The sequence below is a fragment of the Lipotes vexillifer genome, unplaced genomic scaffold (assembly GCF_000442215.2).
Source record: "Lipotes vexillifer unplaced genomic scaffold, Lipotes_vexillifer_v1.1 scaffold254, whole genome shotgun sequence".
Taxonomy (NCBI): domain Eukaryota; kingdom Metazoa; phylum Chordata; class Mammalia; order Artiodactyla; family Lipotidae; genus Lipotes; species Lipotes vexillifer.
The window spans coordinates 346650-367567 of NW_006778042.1; positions in this window are offsets into that span (position 1 = coordinate 346650).

Consider the following 20918-nt stretch of genomic DNA (forward strand, 5'->3'; position numbering starts at 1 on the left):
TACAGTGGCATATTATGCAGCCATAAAAAGGAATGAAGTACTGATACACGATACAACATGGATGCACCTTTAAAATATTAATGCCAGACACAGAAGACACCATATTGTATGATTTCATTTATATGACATACCCAAAATAGACAAATTCATAGAAACAGAGTAAATCTGTGGTTTCCAAGGTTTAGGAGGGGGAGAGGAGATACAATGTGTGGCTGGTAGTGATTATGAGGTTTCCTTTGAGAATTATGAAAGTGTTCTAAAATTAGTAAGAGGTGATAGTTGCACATTTCTGTAAATATACTAAAACAACTGAATTGTACATTTTTTTTTTTTTTTTTTTTTTTTTGCAGCGGCCATGGCTCACAGGCCCAGCCGCTCCGCGGCACATGGGATCTTCCCAGACCGGGGCACGAACCCGTGTCCCCTGCATCGGCAGGCGGACTCTCAACCACTGCGCCACCAGGGAAGCCCTGAATTGTACATTTTTAATGAGTGAATTGTATGGCATGTGAATTATCAATAAAGTTATTATTTTTAAAAAAGAATTATTTGTTAAAATGTGCATTCTGATTCAGTCATCCTGGGGTGGGGCCTGATTTTCTAGGGAGATATGCTATCTGGGTCACTTTGATGTGTGCTAATATTTGAGAACTACTGCCCAGACTATTCCCACTCTGACTCTTCTTCACTTTGTATGCAAACATTTTAATATGTTGTGATAAATATTTGATTTTTACTAAGAAAAAGACATTTAAGTAAATCATTAAATTTAGCATAAGTCATATTACTATAAAAAAAATAAGCCTCATAACTGAAGAAACCTTAGTATAAAGGTATTTTATCCTTACAGTTTGGGGACTCTGGGTTGGCCCCATAACATTTTGTTTATGATGTAGTATAAGAATCCATTAAAAGTTACAACTCCCTTTCTTCAAAAGTGTGACGTGAGAAAGCACACTTGACCACCTCTTTGCATGTTGGTATGTGTGTTCTAACAACACATATAAGATATCCACTTATGACATGCTGCTTGGCATGAGGAGGGAACAGGAAATGCATAGAGAAGAATGTTTAGAAAGGGAAGGAAAAAGTGAGAATTTTTTTGTAGAGAAATGAGAGACCAAGATACTGTCTCTCTTGGAATACATTCTCAGCTCTGGAACCAGGGCACTGGAGAGTCTTATCTCTTGACCTTATCATCTCTTTTGCATGTGATGGCTCAGTACTTTGTCCTTTCATAGGAGGAAAAGAGAATTTCTATTTTTAATTTTAGATCCACTGTTATTTTCATTATAAAAAGAAAAAAAATGTTCTGTGTTTTGTTTGTTTGTTATCTGTCTGTTTTCCTGGGGAAGATTGCACCTGTAATACAAAGACCTAGTACTTAGGGATTCAATTCTATAGAACATAATACATCTGGAATCTCAATAACAGTCATTCATACACATAAGTGCCCTCACAGCCTAAGTGAGGCATACACTTCATTAAGTCATCCTGAGTTCTTTATTCACTAAAGAGGCTTCTCCTGGTCTGGAGAGTGAAAGTGCTCCCCTGCATCTCTAATTTGTTGACAGAGAAGAGCTTTAGCCTTGAGAAGACTCGGGTCTTTCTGCTCATCAATGACTGACAGCCCCACAAATTGGGTAGAACTCCATAATACACAGCCAGTTGTCTCTGGCGACAAGCTTCAAGCCTTGTCTGCCCCTCCTAGTCTCTTGGCTTTCCATGAAGCACCATAATGAGATTCATATTTTCCACTTCATTGAAACACAAACTCCATCTTTTAATTAATTCATTCAAACTATTTGTACAAGTTATGGTAAGAAGTGGTTTAGTGCCAAGCAATGTTCTCCTTAGAACCATCTCTGAGAGAGGACTCCATCCAGGGACTGACTCTTGTAAAAGCATTTACACACCCCAGAATGAACCAGTTCACTTCCTGAGCAAATACTTTCTTGTCCAATGAGCTGAACTAATTTAAATATGAGTATTAAATTGTCCCATACAAGGAATGTTATTCCTCCTGTTGTCCATGGGGTATCCATCTCATCCTTTAGACTATGGCTAAGTACAACCTATTTCCAGTACCAAATTCAGCTTTGCCAATTATCTGATAGCATGACCTCTGTAACTCAAAACATTTCCTTGATTTTTATAGTTTTATGCAGTACATAATATTTATATTGTAAAAGCATTAGCAGAATATGTTTGAATTCCCAATAGTTCTCTGCCATGTACATCTCTCCATCTCAGTGAATGATGCTATCATATACCTAGGTACTAAAGCATAAAACCTGGGAACAATATTTTGACTTTTTCCTTTATCTCGTTCAAAACATCAGCAAGTCCTAGTAGTTATACTTCTAAATATATTTTGGATCTATCCCTTTTTTCCATGGTAGCCATCACCACCTAGTCTAAACCACTACCATCTTTTGCCTGGACACCTTCAATGTCCTGCTACATGATCATCCTGCTCGTCCCCTTTTAATCCATTATCTACACAAACAATGAAGTTATATTTTAAATATATATATCAGAAAAAAATATATATATATATATATCAGATAGCTCTCCCCAATTAAAAAACCTTTTCATTGCTTCCCATTGTACTTGGAGTAAATTCAAAGTCTTTAATATGACCTGAAAGACACCATAACAGCTGTCTTTAGCAATTGTTCTCCTGCTAATTACGGATCCAAAGGTAACATTGGCCTTATTGTCCATTCCTAGAACAAGTCAACTGTTGCCTATACAGAGCCTCTATTTTACTGTCTCATCTCCATAAAATAGCATTCCCATAGTTCTCATATGGCTTCTCATCTTTCAGTGCTCAGCCTAAAATTCACCTCTTCAGAGACATTTTCCATGACCAATTAGTTCTTACTGTTCTCTATTACACCACACAGTTTATTTTTCTTCATTGCACTTTATTATGATCTGTTTTAAGTATATATTTGTTTACTTGTTCATATATATTTTCCTGACATTAACATATGCTTCACAAGGCAAGGAACTTGTCAGTATATATATTTTTTTCCTTGATTGATTAGTTCAAATAGCTCTCATAAAATAAGCTCTCAGTAAATATATATTTAACAAATGAATCAACATATATTTTTGTTCTCCATAAGCTCCTAAAGAATAAAAGCTAGTCTATTTATTGTTCAGCACTCCAAGGGTATATAGAGTGCCACGCATAAAAATTAGTGAACTGGCATAAGGAGCTCTCATTGAAGTTGTCAAGGCAATAATACAAAGCCTAATTCTCAAAGCTGATTCAGTTGTTTTGCTCTGCTTTTCCTCTTTCTTGAAAATCATTAAAAATATATATATATGTTCTGCTGTTAAAAATGGCTTACAATGTAGTGTGAGAAATTAAGAACTAGTTTATCTAAATCCTTCTTAACCTTTCTATGTGATTAAAATGAAATAAGTATTATTAATGTCACACATTTTTAAAAAGGGTCAGGAACCTATTACTATTAGATGTAGTAGGTAAAAATATAATCAAATCACAGATTCCTTTTTTTTTTCCACCTTTGATTATAAGATAAGAGGCTCAAAAGGGACACTCTCTCAGGTTAAACATGGTCCATTTTATGTTCAATGACAACAAACATATTTGGACCCTAATTGATTGTTTTGTATATTTACACAAGGCATGTTGTGAGAGGCTGAACTTAACATCAAAGCAGAGCAGGCCTACTACACACAGAACTTGATCTGCCTGCCACACTGTTCCATCATCTCCCATAGAACTCCCACTTCCACCCCACACACATTTATGCTCATGATCATCAAAAACTGGGACAACTCTTTATGGATGCTTCCTCGTCAGGATTAATATATGAGAAGTGAGGACTCATCTCTTCTTGACATATTTCATCCTATCAATCAGAAGAGTTGAGGATAGGGTATATTTCCTATTAGTTTATCTGTCTTAACTTAGAGAGAATTTTACTAATTGTATGATTCAAAACCTTCTCTGACAAAATTGAGTTGTTGAATACATTTCTCTCAGATACATGTTTTAAGCAAAACATACTTGCTAGCTGCAACCAAAACATACTGTGGTAGGCAGCTTCTGACCTGGCTCTAAAGATTCCCCACCTTCTGACTCTCAAACCTTTGTATAATCCCTTCCCTGGAGTGTGAGCTGGACATAGTGACTTTCTTTTTTTAATGAATAGAGTACTGCAAAGATGACGGGATGTCACTTTCATGAACAGATTACAAAAGATGGTGAACTTGTTCTTGTTTTTTCTCTCTCTCTCTGGTTCTTCCCACATGCTTACTCTGATAAAGCAAGCTGGGGAGGCTTACCTGGCAAGGACCTTAAGGTAGTGATAACTAGTGAGGAATGCAGCCCCTCAGTCTACCAGCTCTGGTCCTTCTCAAGTTGAGTCTTCAGATGAGACCATAGATCCAGCTGACATATTTGTTGCAGCCTGTGAGAGACCCTAAAGCACAGGACCTTGTTAAACTGTGCTCAGATTCTTGACTCACAAAATGATGAGATAATAAATGTGTGCTACTTTAAGCTGATACATTCAGGGATAAGTTGATCCACAGTAATAGATTGCTAATATATATATATATATATATAATATGACATATCGATATATCATATAACATATATATATATATATATATATATATATATATATATATATAAAATGTTGTTAAACTTTTTTAAAGGGAGAAAAATAATAATATTCCATAGGAAAATTTCAAGCATGGTTACATAGTCATAAAAAGGAATTTAAGAAATATTTTATAATAATATGTGCAATTCAAGGTAACATAACTGGTGAAAGGAGGAGTGGAGTGTAAGGGGCAAAGTGTACAGGAACAGAAGTAGTTACAAAGATTTATTTTCCTGCAGCTATTCACAAGGTACCAATTGATATTCTACAAATGCTACTTTTCTTTCTGCTGCTACCCACTCTGCCTGTCCTGCCTCTCCATCCCATTTCCTATCTTATGAACCCCCTGGTGGTTTCCAAGCAGTCTTTTCTGCTCTAATTAGCCCTAGTGGTCTTTTGATTCCCAAGACTCTCAATGTGAATATGGGTCAAATGGTGAGGATGTACACACATCATCTGCATTTTGGTCCAAATGAGATTGAGAGTAGCATGAATATCTCTCCATGGAGAAAAAGGTAAATTCGGTCATCACTTTGATGTTAATGATGAAGTTCTATTGGTATTGTTAGTTACTTGTTTACTTCTGCCCTGGCGTTGTGTTAGAAAAAAGTTCTTCTCAAAGTTCAGCTAGAAGTTGTGGCTGAAGAATGTGTTCCCTGCTATATCAGTAAACAAAGGATGTTGTGAACATCAAGTCAGCAGCCACTGCAGCAAGCCCTGACTGTGCACCCTGAGTGGATTTAGGATGGAGAAAAGGGTTATACTGGCCCTAGATAGTTAACGTGCATATCAAAGGAATGATTTCAATGAGCCAAGAGTCTTGCATCTTTCCATACATAGAAAAGTGCTAAATTCATTAATTTGAGAAGTCTGGTTTTCTTTAATTAACAGTAATCTTTTGATGTTCCAACTACCTGGTTTTTGTTGCAAAACCCCTATGTATCCTGGCTCCTCCCTTACTTCTTCAGAGCAGTTCCTCAGAGCTGAGAGGCTGCCTCTCATGCTTGAGTTGTCAGAAAGTCCACTGAATAAAACATAATTCTCAGCTTAGGTTGTACATTTTTTTTCAGTTAACACAGAACATTAGAAATACTATTGGGGTAATTTAAGATGTCATACTTTGCCAAATAAAGCAGTATTTTGTTTTTGAAGATGCTAGGCAGGCATGGTTAATACATAAATCAGGTTCATAGTGCTTTGTATCAGTTCAATTTCCACCATGGTTCTTTGATACTCCCTCCCCCAGCCCTCCATGTCTTTTGGAGAGTAGCGAGTTACCAAAGAGCCTGAAATACAAGTCAGAAAGTTTTGACTTGCAAAGGATACAGGGACTTTACTAAGAAGCCTGACTTTTCAAAGACTGGGTCAATTTACAAGATGCATTGTCCTCAAAGTAGAGAAGTCAAAAGGATCCAAGTTTGCAGAGTTCTGATCTCTATGCTGATATTGAATTTTTACATGGCCTGGGGCCAGATGTTGAACCTCACATGGTTCCTCTCCTATTTATCTGTGAAATGGAGATGAAAATTCTGAGCCACAAAGTGATTTGGTGGGAATTAAATAATATCTTAAAGGCCTTTGTGACAAGTGTTCCCTTTTAACTTCCATCAGATGTTATACAATTTTCCATTTAGGTGAAAATTAACTTCAAACATATCAAGCTTCAGTTTTGACCTAATCACTTGTTGACTAGTGGTTCTAAAAATTAAACTGTGGGATGTCTGAAACAGCAAATATGAGTGGCCACAGTGCAAGCTCATATCCAGAGTACTCTAGGATAAAACTGCGACTTTGATGGCACCCTTCCCAATAGTCCCTCTCACAACTCTTGTCCTCCCAAGCAAATGCTACATGAAGTTTGCCTGAAATTTAAAATATTGTTCTTCTTGTGATTTAATTGCTCCTAAGCAAATCTAGAATACGTATTTTGAAATTTCCATTAACAACATAAAATAAAACAAGAGCAATTACGTATTCTATTAGCATTTTTTTCCTCAAATAATTTTTATTTACACTGTTAAATAATTCCTATCCAACAGGCCAAGGAAATTCTTTAAATGCCAGAAAGCAACCCACAGACATATTCAAAAGGAGCTAGAAAGACTTCTAGAGAAGGTGAAGTTCTGACACATCACTTAAAAGCAGTATAGAAGAGTAGTTAAGAATTTGGATTCTGGGATCAGACTCTGAGCTCAGATCAGTTATAGGCAGTGTGTACTTGGACAAAGGAAACGCTTATATTTTTATTTTATTCTTTTCTGTAGAGAGTTCATGAGGTCAGCAAAGATGTCTTATTTCCTGTTATATCTGAAGCATCTAACATAACACATATTTGGGGCTTGATGACCATTTGCAGAATGTATTAGATTAATGAACTAAGGACTGGGCTGCTTCACAATATCCTTAGAAAAGTGTGGATTAATTTGACCCCCAAAAAAGATACCCTAGAGGGTCCTCACATGGAAGATTGGAAAAGGGAAAGATGGCTCTCCAGGGTCTTCTGCAAATCCCACTTGCAGTTTTCTAAGTATTTGCTTCACCAGGATTTAGAATAACCTTCTATTCAGAAGCACAGTAGTTACAGATGCAGAATTGCTGCAGAAGAAATTGTGTGCCCTAGCAGAGGACAACACAGTAGTTTCTTTCAAGCCAATTTGCTTAGGGAAGTACAAATCTCTCACACAGAAACAGAATTACATTAACCTCAGTCTCACATAAACTTAAGTATAAGCCAAGGCTGCCCAAAACCCTCTGCTGGCCTATTCCTTTCAACGATGGAGAACGGCGTTCAATGTGCCCACAATGCTGATGTAATATAACGTGCAATTGACTTCCAGTATTCAAAGGGACTCCAGCTTTCAGCCCTGTGAATGAACTAGGTTGGAAAGACCTGCAAAACAAACCCAAAGCTATTATGCTGTGGCTGATATAAAAAGTGAACTTGGGATTTTGACCAATTAATGCTGAAGCTGTGCCAAAACCTCTAATGCCAAATAATTCTTATGCCAATAATCAGACAATGCTGTTTGGTTTCCTTTAAATCTACTTTTTAAGCTACTGTTTATATTTTTTTTCCTCCAAGTTGGATTAAAGAAAATAGCCTGCCCTGTTATTTGTTACCAAATCTGTATTTTGGCTCTGTAATGACTTTGAGAAATGGTTGCCTGATAATATGGATGCTCAGTTTTAAATAGGAGAGCCAACATACTCTTAGGGATCCACTTATACAAAGAGCAATGTTGGGTCATAAACTTAAGAAAAAGTCTCATCAGGCCGTCAAGAGACGGCCGTCAAGAGACGTCTGAGTCCCTGTACTGTCATTATCCAGCTAGAGGGCTTTAGGAAGTTCATTACCCTTCTTGGGGCTTTGATTTTCTCATGGGAAAAATGAAAAGGCTGTACTACCTGATCTCTAAATTGACCAGGTTATTGCTACTGCTTCCTCCAAGCCATTATTATAAACTCTCATTCACTGAAGGGACATTTGATTTATGCTATAAAAGTAATTTTCCAGAGAACTCGAAATTTCATCTTCATGCTCATTTCTGAAGTAACACAACTTTCAGAATGGTATTACTGCTGTCTTCCCCAAAGACAAGGTAGTCAGACAGTAAGTACCTGGAGAAAGAAAACCAAATATGTGTTAAGTAGGAGACCAGGAAAGAAACTGCCTAATGTACTGGGGCTATAAAGTGATCTTTCAAGGTTCAGTCCAGTGCCTCCTAATTAGTTCCTCAGCAATTTACCCCCTGCTGTACAGGATCTTCCCTCTGAATAGGAGCTGCAGAAATGCAGAAATGCAGAAATGCCAAAGACACTGGGTTTCCAGTCCCAGGCCTGCCACTCACTAGTGGTGATCTCATCTGAAAAGAGAGCATGAGATCTAACTTACTGGGCTCCTGTGAGGGCTGGAAACCACATTTTATAGAAAAGTAATTAGCTCACAATAGATGACCAGTACATCTGAATTTAAAATGAGTGAACTCTGTTCCCATTACAACTTGTAAACTGTAACTTGTACTGTAAGTTTCTGGAAGCATTGATATAATAGGAGCAGGAGGGAAAAAGTTAAATCTCTGTCCCACAGCCCTTTTGTAAATAATAACAAAGAATTTTTGGTCCCAGCTTGTATTAGGCAATTCTGTAGTGGTGGTGGGACTGGGAGGGGAGAATAATTTTTGACACCTCAAGTCCTAAAATTAAATTTCAACAAATGCTAGGCTAGGAGTGTTTCACTAGATTTTCTTGTAAGCAGTATAAATGATGTTCCTAGATGTACAGAATATCAATCTAGGATTTGTGACAATAAAAATAATTTTTAAAATTCTCATAATACTTCTGATGAGACGCTGGTGAATCTCAAATAAGCCATTCTACACCCTATCACATACTACTGTAGATTTGCACTAGAGTAAAGAAAACTTTCTCCATATTTTCAGATCTTGATTTCTTCTAAGATCATTTATTATACAATATCTGTAGTCTTCATGAACTGTTTCTTTAAGTTCTGGTAGACTTTTCTTATTGTAAGTAATAGTTTGTGTGTAAATAATGTTTTGATGTATTTATACATTTATTTTGTAACTTAGAGAATAGTAACAATCTTTAATCTAATCATCAAAAGCTTACAGGTTCTTTCATTTCTGTTCAAAGGATTATTAGATCTTTTTCAATGACCCAGGTGAGGACAAAGCAGCATGCTTATCGAATTAGAAGCTGGGGTAGAGCAGAAGGCTGTAGACCTCCAGTGTGTCTGTCAAAAAAAAAAAAAAGTAGCCACAGATGAGACCAATGGTGAGCAATTCTTAGTTACAGCACTTGTTGATTTCTATGAGTGCTAATATGGGGTGGTTAGAATAGGTTGACAGAATACAAAGTCTAAGAATACAGAAATAAGCAATATTCAGAAATGGAGACGGGCAATTGGTAATTGACAGCTCTGGTTCATGTGACAACTATTCTGACACCTCAAAGACACATAGGGCTAATTTCTCATGTTATGAGAATTTGATAACCAAATGGTTCAATGGAAATCATGATTGAGAGCTCAGGTTCCATAGACTGTATGGATTCAGATTTGTCTGAGCATGCTTTAAAAAATTGTTGAAGTGAGCTCACTAAAGCTATATGTGGGGCTTCCCTGGTGGTGCAGTGGTTAAGAATCCACCTGCCAATGCAGGGGACATAGGTTCGAGCCCTGGTCCGGGAAAATCCCACATGCAGTGGAGCAACTAAGCCCGTATGCCACAACTACTGAGCCTGAGCTCTAGAGTCCCCGAGCCACACTACTGAGCCCATGTGACACAACTACTGAAGCCTGCACACCTAGAGTCTGTGCTCCACAACAAGAGAAGCCACAACAATGAGAAGCAGCAACAAAGAGTAGCCCCCGCTAGCCACACCTAGAGAAAGCCCGTGTGCAGCAACGAAGGCCCAAAGCAGTCATTAATATAAATAAATAAGTAAATAAATAAATAAATAAAATTTTTAAAAGGTATATGTGTATTGATAATCAAGGGACCTTATGGGAAGTTATCCTAAGGAAAGAGAGTCAAAAGCACACATTTGACTCACTGTCAGTAGATTCTGATTGAAGCAGCGAGCCAGTTTTAAAATTGAATGATACATTCTATTCAAGTTGGTCCTCAAGATATCAATAGTTCTGTGACTTGTTCCTCAGTGTTTTGAGAAGTCTGTCAACAACAACAAAAAAAGAATTTTAGAATGAAAGGTTCAGCACACAGAAATCTCTACAGGGATTGGAAGTATATGGCAGCAGGACTTTTGAGTGTGCTAATCAAGTGAAAAGAGATCATTTTTCCCAATTCAGTACAAGAGAATGGAAGCAATAAATTGAAAAGTACATCATTCTTTGGAATAGAAAAAAGACAGAAGATGTTCTATGTATAGGTAACAACATTTCCCAGGGAGCTTGGAGAGTATGAGCCACATGCCAACACTGGAAGCAAAATGGTAATACTGAGGACAGCACCAGTGGACTGCGATAGACTTATGCTCTAGCATACGAGAATAAGATGGGTGAATCAAGTCTTTTTTCATTGTAAGTGGCAGACATCCATTCAGACAAGCACAAGGAAAAGGAGGAACACATTGGCAGGTGCAGGGATAACTCATGAAAATTAAATGAGGAAGTGCCAACATTTACTGGATTGAGAAAATAAAAGAGTTCAGAAGACAGTTTTCCTGCTTTTACATTTCTTCTTCTCACTATACTATGCTTTCATTCTCTCTGCAAACTGACCATTTTTGTTTCACCAAGAGTGTTGTGGAAAATGAGCACCACCTTGCTGTTTCAAAATCTAGCTCCAGAACCTTTAATCTACCAGCATCCCAGTGACCCAAATAAAAATTCTTATGAGGGAAAATCTAACTGTGAGTGGAGATAGTCCAACAAAAATCCACCATACAGATATTTCCTAAACTGGTTTCTTCTAGTACCAGTTCAGAGAAAATGAGGGAGGGAAAGAATTGGAGGTTTTCCAATTCTGTGGTCAATGTCTGAGACTGTGAACACTAATTAATGTGACACTCTTATGTTTTCTAGAATGATGATGCCTCAGAAACATACCACAGAGCTGAGGTCCAGAAGAGGTAGAAAGATCATTAAAATTTTTCCTTTTTTATTGTCATAAGTCAAAAAGAAATTTGATATGAGTCTTGAAAAAGTTTGATTACTATTTATATATTAAAAGGCTAAAGAAAGGAATGATTATCAGATTTAACATTAAAGAATCATGCCATGGTCCACTTGTGTGCAAGTCATACATAATCAAGGCATTGTTCTATAGACACTCAACCATCCCACCCATACTTTAGATACAAGCTTCACTGTATTTTTTATGTCAAACATTATAAATGTAATAGACCAAGAGATTTTCTATCATGGTTATCACCATAGTGGCAAGAAAAAATTCACATTTTAAGTGTCAGAGAATTTGTATTACACAGCTACTCCATAAAATAGAGTTCACTTTGCCAGATTTACTTTTCATTTCAATCAAGCTAAGGTAAAAATGATGAAATTTTCCTCAAATCATGGAATATTATGTTGGAAGTGACTTGAAAGATAATATCTTCAAGTGATTGCCAAACATATTCAAATATGAGGACCTCTTTCAATGATCAAAATAAAAAAATATTATTGATGAGCAGTTGCTGATAGCAGTGTAATTGATTGACAAACTACATTATGAGAAATAGCTACTATAAACTGAGAAATGCTTTTTGAAAAATTTTATTGCATTAAATGCACTTCACTTTAGTATATTAAATACACTTTATTATATTAAATACACTGTGTGTTTTGCTTAAGTGAGTAAATCATTAGACCATTTATAAATAAAACTTGGAATTGAGACCTTTTAAAAGTAACTCTGCATCTTTCAGGAACCCATGCACACAGGTTAGTAATCACTGAAAAATCACTGAAAAAGATATGTTTCACATATCTCATTTTATGGGTGAAGGAACTAGAGTAAAGAAAACTGAATGAGCTGCTTATATATTTTGGAGATTAATCCTTTGTCAGTTGTTTCATTTGAAAATATTTTCTCCCATTCTGAGGGTTGTCTTTTCATCTTGTTTCTGGTTTCCTTTGCTGTGCAAAAGCTTTGAAGTTTCATTAGGTCCCATTTGTTTATTTTTGTTTTTATTTCCATTTCTCTAGGAGGTGGGTTAAAAGGATCTTGCTGTGATTTGTGTCATAGAATGTTCTGCCTATGTTTTCCTCTAAAAGTTTTATAGTGTCTGGCATTACACTTAGGCCTTTAATCCATTTTGAGTTTATTTTTGTGTATGGTGTTAGGTAGTGTTCTAATTTCATTCTTTCACATGTAGCTGTCCAGTTTTCCCAGCACCACTTACTGAAGAGGCTGTCTTTTCTCCGTTGTATATTCTTGGCTCCTTTATCAAAAATAATGTGACCATAATGTGACCATATATGTGCGTGGGTTTATCTCTGGGCTTTCTATCCTGTTCCATTGATCTATATTTCTGTTTCTGTGCCAGGACCATACAGTCTGGATTACTGTAGCTTTGTAGTGTAGTCTGAAGTCAGGGAGTCTGATTCTTCCAGCTCCAATTTTCTTTCTCAAGATTGCTTTGGCTACTTGGGGTCTTTTTTGTTTCTATACAAATTGTGAAATTTTTTGTTCTAGTTCTGTGAAAAATGCCATTGGTAGTTGGATAGGGATTGCATTGAATATGTAGATTGATTTGGGTAGTATTGTCATTTTCACAATGTTGATTCTTCCAATCCAAGAACATGGTATATCTCTCCACCTGTTTGTATCATCTTTAATTTCTTTCATCAGTGTCTTATAGTTTTCTGCATACAGGTCTTTTGTCTCCTTAAATATCAAAAAACAAACAACCTAATCCAAAAATGGGCAGAAGACCTAAATAGACATTTCTCCAAACAAGATATACGGATTGCCAACAAACACATGAAATGATGCTCAACATCACTAATCATTAGAGAAATTCAAATCAAAACTACAATGAGGGGCTTCCCTCGTGGCTCAGTGGTTGAGAGTCCACCTGCTGATGCAGGGGACGTGGGTTTGTGCCCTGGTCTGGGAGGATCCCACATGCCGCGGAGCAGCTAGACCCGTGAGCCTTGGCCGCTGAGCCTGTGTGTCCAGAGCCTGTGTTCTGCAACGGGAAAGGCCACAAAAGTGAGAGGCCCGTGTACCGCAAAAAACAAACAAACAAACAAACACTACAATGAGGTATCACCTCACACCACTCAGAATGGCCATCATCAAAAAATCTGCAAACAATAAACGCTGGAGAGGGTATGGAGAAAAGGGAACCCTCTTGCACTGTTGGTCGGAATGTAAATAGGCCCAGCCACTATGGAGAACAGTATGGAGGTTCCTTAAAAGAGTAAAAATAAAACTACCATATGACACAGCAATCCTACTACTGGACATATACCCTAAGAAAACCATAATTCAAAAACAGTCATGTACCATAATGTTCATTGCAGCTCTATTTACAATACCCAGGACATGGAAGCAACCTAAGCGTCCACCGACAGATGAATGGATAAAGAAGATGTGACACATATATACGATGGAATATTAGCCATAAAAGGAAATGAAAATGAGTTATTTGTAGTGAGGTGGATGGACCTAGAGTCTGTCATACAGAGTGAAGTAAGTCAGAAAGAGAAAAACAAATACTATATGCTAACACATATGTATGGAATCTAAGAAAAAAAAATGGTTCTGAAAAACCTAGGGGCAGGACAGGAATAAAGATGCAGACGTAGAAGATGGACTTCAGGACACGGGAAGGGGGAAGGTTAAGCTGGGACGAATTGAGAGAGTGGCATGGACATATATACACTACCAAATATAAAATAGATAGCTATTGGTAAGCAGCCGCATAGCACAGGGAGATCAGCTCAGTGCTTTGTGACCACCTAGAGGGGTGGGATAGGGAGTGGGGGAGGGAGACTCAAGAGGGAGGAGATACGGTGATATATGTATATGTATAGCTGATTCACTTTGTTATACAGCAGAAACTAACACACCATTGTAAAGCATTATACTCCAATAAAGATGTTAAAAAACAAAAAAAAGATGAGAAATAAAAAGGGAACACTTGCGCACTATTGGTGGGAATGTAAACTGGTGCAACCACTATGGAAAATAGTGTGGAGCTTCCTCAGAAAAATTAAAAATAAGTCTATCATATGATCCAGCAATTCTACTTTCAGATATTTATCCAAAGAAAATGAAAACAATAACTCAAAAAAGCATGTGCACCCCTGTGTTCACAGCAGCATTATTTACAATAGCAAAGATATGGAAATAACCTAGATGTCCACTGATGGATGAATGGATAAAAAAGTTGTGGTAAACAGTGATATATTATTCAGCCATAAAAGAGAATGAAATCTTGCCATTTGCCACTCCATGAAAGGACCTTATGGGCATTATAAGTAAAATAAGTGCTGTGTGATCTCATTTACATGTGGAATCTAAAAAACATAAACAAAAACCAAAACCCTGCTCATAGATGCAGAGAACAGATTGGTGGCTGACAGAGGCAGGATTGTGGGGTATGGAAAATGTGTGAAGAAGGTCAAAAGGTACAAACTTCCAGTTATAGAAGAAAGAATTATGGAGATATAATGTAAAGCATAGTGACTATAGTTAATAACACTGAATTGCATATCTGGAATATGTTAAAAGAGTAGAAAAGTTCTCATCACCAGCCGAACAAATTTTGTAACTATGTATGATGACAGATATCAACTAGACTTATTGCGGTGATCATTTCACCATGTATACAAATATCAAATCATTATTTGTACACCTGAAACGAATATAATGTTATATATCAATTATAGCTCAGTTAAAAAAAAGAAGGTGAACATCTGGTACCTTAAAACAAAAAAATAGAACTGAATGATTTTCCTAAGGTCAAGAATTTAGATCATCAATGGAATTCAATTCAATGGGCAAGATATCAGTTCTAGACTCTTCTGATTCAAACACTCAATTACTTAAATTCATTTTATCTTTAAAAATCACTATTTGCATTGCATTTAATAATAATAATAATAATATAGTATCTCAAATACATATATTTCAAAGACCTCTTAGCACAAATATATTTTTCCCACAATACAAAATAGCATAATCATTTTCCACTGAACCACATCCTAGTACTCTGATAACAAAATGGTTACATGAATAAAACCTCAAAATTTACTTTTTTTTTTGCGGTATGCGGGCCTCTCACTGCTGTGGCCTCTCCCGTTGCTGAGCACAGGCTCCCGACGGGCAGGTTCAGCGGCCATGGCTCACGGGCCTAGCCGCTCCGCGGCATATGGGGGCTTCCCGGAACGGGGCATGAACCCGTGACCCCTACATCGGCAGGCGGACTCTCAACCACTGCGCCACCAGGGAAGCCCCAAACCTCAAACTTTAGAAATGTTATTTCTTCTACACTCTATGGGGGCACTTTGAAAACTCTCAGAGCTTACTCCAAAGATGCAGCCTAACATTGTTGGAGTGTTTCAACTTAGTTTTTCTTAGTTTATTTTTCTGGCTAGCAGATAAGATTAAAAACATATTATAAGGAATATTAAAAAGCAATAAAAATAATAAATATCCTTATCACTCCCCTAAAGAGGTGAATGGGTAGCTGAAAAGGCAAAAGTGCTTTCCATTGAGACCTAAGTTTCATGTCAGTTTCTAAAAGAGAGATCAATAACCACACTTTGAACAAATATACTTTGTTTGCTCCTCCAAACTAGACCTATCCTCAAATGAAACTCCACAGTTACAATATCTACAGCCTCTGCTTGGAGAAAAGAAATGCTTCTGCCCAAAGTATTTTTTTTCCTAGTATTTACTGCCAAGGCACCTACACACAGATAAAATATAACTATGATACATATTTACTTCTGTAATAGAAATAATTGCCTAAATATGGTAGTTGGAAGGAATTTCTTTCCTCCTTTAAAAATGAAAATCAACATTGGAACTTCCTAGGTGGTGCAGTGGTTAAGAATTCTTCTGCTTACTCAGGGGACACGGGTTCAAGCCCAGGTCCAGGAAGATCCCACATGCCACGGGGCAAATAAGTCCGTGTGCCACAACTACTGAACCTGCACTCTAGAGCCCGTAAGCTTCAACTACTGAGCCCATGTGCCACAGCGACTGAAACCCATATACCTAGAGCCTGTGCTCTGCAACAAGAGAAGCCACAACAGTGAGAAGCCCATGCACCACAACGAAGAGTAGCCCCTGCTCGCCACAACTAGAGAAAGCCCACGCATAGCAACCAAGACCCAAAACAGGCAAAAAATTAATTAATTAAAAAATGAAAATCAACATCTGGCTCCAATATTTTAAACTCTGTTTTACTATTTGAACCAATTTTTCAAAAGTGCACATCATCAGAGTCATTCACTTCAGCCATTTGGTGAGCTGCGTTCATCTCTGCAGCTCTTTTAAAAGATAAGCTGCATTTAATGGCCATGCTAAATATTATAGAGCCTTTAGACATCTGAAGGACAGCATGGTGAGGCTCCACTAGATTGAACAAGGAATCCATGTCCTGTTTGTAAAGATTCTTGACTCATTCTTCATTACCATTCCAGTCACTCATTGAGTCCCAGTATAACTTATATTGATTCGATGTTTAGGAGTCCGGGGATGAGACAAAAGTAATTAAGTAGTTTTTCAAAGGATAACCACTGTCACCTAAAATCGTTAGAAGAAGAATAAAATATATACCATCCTCTACCATATGAAAACTAATTTGTAACTGATTAAAGAGTCAGCTTCCTGAAATATTAAAACTTGGAAAATTGGGAGAACTTGGAAATGTATACTAACTGAAACTGTTTTTAGGAATGTCTGTATATAGTCATGATTTGGTATGAATTCACAGCTGTCCTGGATATCAGCTATGATCCAGGAATAGCTGCTGTTCTGTGTCACATCCTTGAAAATGTGTACTTAAAAAATTAGTGTCCTACAAATTCTTAGAAAAGCACAACCTTCTGAGACTGAACCAGGAAGAAATAGAAAATATAAAGAGACCAATCACAAGCACTGAAATTGAGATTGTGATTAAAAATCAACCAACAAACAAAAGCCCAGAACCAGATGGCTTTATAGGCGAATTCTATCACACATTTAGAGAAGAGCTAACACCTATCCTACTCAAATTCTTCCAAAATATAGCAGAGGGAGAAACTCCCAAACTCATTCTACAAGAACACCATAACCCTGATACCAAAACCAGACAAAGGTGTCACAAAGAAAGAAAACTACAGGCCAATATCACTGATGAACATAGATGTAAAAATCCTCAACAAAATACTAGCAAACAGCACATTAAAAGGATCATACACCATGATCAAGTGGGGTTTATCCCAGGAGTGCAAGGATTCTTCAATTTATGCATATCAATCAATGTGATAAACCATATTAACAAATTGAAGGAGAAAAACCATATGATAATCTCAATAGATTGAGAAAAAGCTTTTGACAAAATTCAACACCCATTTATGATAAAAACCCTACAGAAAGTAGGCACAGAAGGAACATACCTCAACATAATACCTCAACATAATAAAGGCCATATATGACACAACCACAGCCAACATCATTCTCAATGGTGAAAAACTGAAACCATTTCCACTAAGATCAGGAACAAGACAAGGTTGCCAACTCTCACCACTCTTATTCAACATAGTTTTGGAAGTTTTAGCCACAGCAATCAGAGAAGAAAAAGAAATAAAAGGAATCTATATCAGAAAAGAAGAAGTGAATCTGTCAATGTTTACAGATGACATGATACTATACATAGAGAATCCTAAAGACTCTACCAGAAAACTACTAGAGTTAATCAATGAATTTGATAAAGTAGCAGGATACAAAATTAATGCACAGAAATCTCTTGCATTCCTATACATTAATGATGAAAAATCTGAAAAGGAAATTAAGAAACACTCCCATTTACCAGTGCAACAAAAAGAATAAAATACCTAGGAATAAACCTACCTAAGGAGAAAAAAGACCTGTATGCAGAAACCTATAAGACACTGATGAAAGAAATTAAAGATGATACAAACAGATGGAGAGATATACCATGTTCTTGGATTGGAAGAATCAACATTGTGAAAATGATTATACTACCCAAAGCAATCTACAGATTCAATGCAATCCCTATCAAACTACCACTGGCATTTTTTACAGAACTAGAACAAAAAATTTCTCAATTTGTATGGAAACACAAAAGACCCTGAATAGCCAAAGCAATCTTGAGAAAAAAAAACGGAACTGGAGGAATCAGGCTGCCTGACTTCAGACTACACTACAAAGCTACAGTAATCAAGACAGTATGGTACTGGCACAATAACAGAAATATAGATCAATGGAACAGGATAGAAAGCCCAGAGATAAACCCATGCACATATGGTCATCTTATTTTTGATAAAGGAGCCAAGAATATACAATGGAGAAAAGAGAGCCTCTTCAATAAGTGGTGCTGGGAAAACTGGACAGCTACATGTAAAAGAATAAAATTAGAACACTCCCTAACACCATACACAAAAAATAATCTCAAAATGGACTAAAGACCTAAATATAAGGCCAGACACTATAAAACTCTTAGAGGAAATCATAGACAGAACATTCTATGACATAAATCACAGCAAGATCTTTTTGACCCACCTCCTAGAGAAATGGAAATAAAAACAAAAATAAACAAATGGGACCTAATGGAACTTAAAAACTTTTGCACAGCAAAGAAACCATAAACAAGACGAAACGCAACCCTCAGAATGGGAGAAAATTTTTGCAAATGAATCAATGGACAAAGGATTAATCTCCAAAATATACAAGCAGCTCATGCAGCTCAATATCAAAAAAACAAACAACCCAACCAAAAAATGGGCAGAAGACTTAACAGATATTTCTCCAAAGAAGATATACAGTTGCCAACAAACACATGAAAGGATGCTCAACATCACTAATCATTAGAGAAATGCAAATCAAAACTACAATGAGATATCACCTCACACAACTCAGAATGGCCATCATCAAAAAATCTACAAACAATAAACGCTGGAGAGGGTGTGGAGAAAAGGGAACCATCTTGCACTGTTGGTCAGAATGTAAATTTGTATGGCCACTATGGAGAACAGTCTGGGGTTCCCTAAAATCTAAAAATAGAACTACCATATGGGCCAGCAATCCCACTACTGGCCATATACCCTAAGAAAAACATAATTTAAAAACAGTCATATACCACAATATTCATTGCAGCTCTATTTACAATAGCCGGGACATGGAAGCAACCTAAGTGTCCATCGAAAGATGAATGGATAAAGAAGATGTGGTACATATATACAATGGAATATTACTCAGCCATAAAAAGAAATGAAATTGAGTTATTTGTAGTGAGGTGGATGGACCTAGAGTCTGTTATACAGAGTGAAGTAAGTCAAAAAAGTGAAAAACAAATACTGTATGCTAATACATATATATGGAATCTAAAAAAAAAAAAGGTTCTAAAGAACCTAGGGGCAGGACAGGAATAAAGACGCAGATGTAGAGAATGTACTTGAGGACACGGTGGGGGGGGGGAAGGGTAAGCTGGAATGAAGTGAGAGAGTGGCATGGACATATATACACTACCAAATATAAAATAGATAGCTAGTGGAAAGAAGTCATATAGCACAGGGAGATCAGCTTGGTGCTTTGTGACCACCTAGAGGGGTGGGATAGGGAGGGTGGGAGGGAGACACAAGAGGGAGGAGATATGGGAATATATGTATATGTATAGCTGATTCACTTTGTTATAAAGCAGAAACAGACCATAGCAAAGCAATTATACTACAATAAAGATGTTAAAAAATATTAATGTCCTATATAAATATGTTATGCACTTTGGGCATATTCCTATGGTAAGGCGTTGCTTTGTGGACAACTGATGTTAATTTTTAAGGATTCAAATAAGGCTGACTCAGGGGACCAAAGAAAGAAAACAATTAACTCCGCCCTAAAGAAATAGTGAGGTGGGCAGTATCTGTTTTAAATAGAAAGTTCACATGTGACCCCTGATTCTGGTACTTTAATTCAAGTAATTGACATGTTATGAATGTGACAATGAAATGTGAAAACAGGAGCAGTAATAATTTACAAGCTGTTAAAAATGTGTACAGCCAGGTAAATTAAAAATTATCCATCTTCTGTAGTACTACAAGAGAACCCAACTGACCCAGAAGCAAATCTGCTCAGAGCAAGTCACATGTCACATGTGACTCTTTAACAAAATAAGTATGCTTGGCTTTCTCTAAGTGGTAAGTGTTCAGGTGTTTCCTTTCCTCAGGTGTGAGAAGTAACTTACAGGACTATTAACATACATTTTTTTACAAAAGAGGAAGGTGGGTCTTTATTTAATCAAGACTGAAGGCAAGCTTCTTATTTAGTCGAGCTATTCCTGCTTTATCCCAAGAATCTTATACTGAAAAAATTTCTTAAATCATTAGTTCAGTGATTTTCAATCTGTCATTTTTGGATATGTATCCAAAGAGGCCATGGAAGCAAGAATAGGAAAGTAGAGGTTGTTAGAATCGGTAACTGCACTGTGATTCAAACAAGAACAGTCACCCTAACTGTGTGAGCTTCTATGCAAGATAATAAACAATGCAGATGCAAACACAAGTTTGAAAATCCACTTTTATTATCTTATTATGGATGAAACCTCACAGTT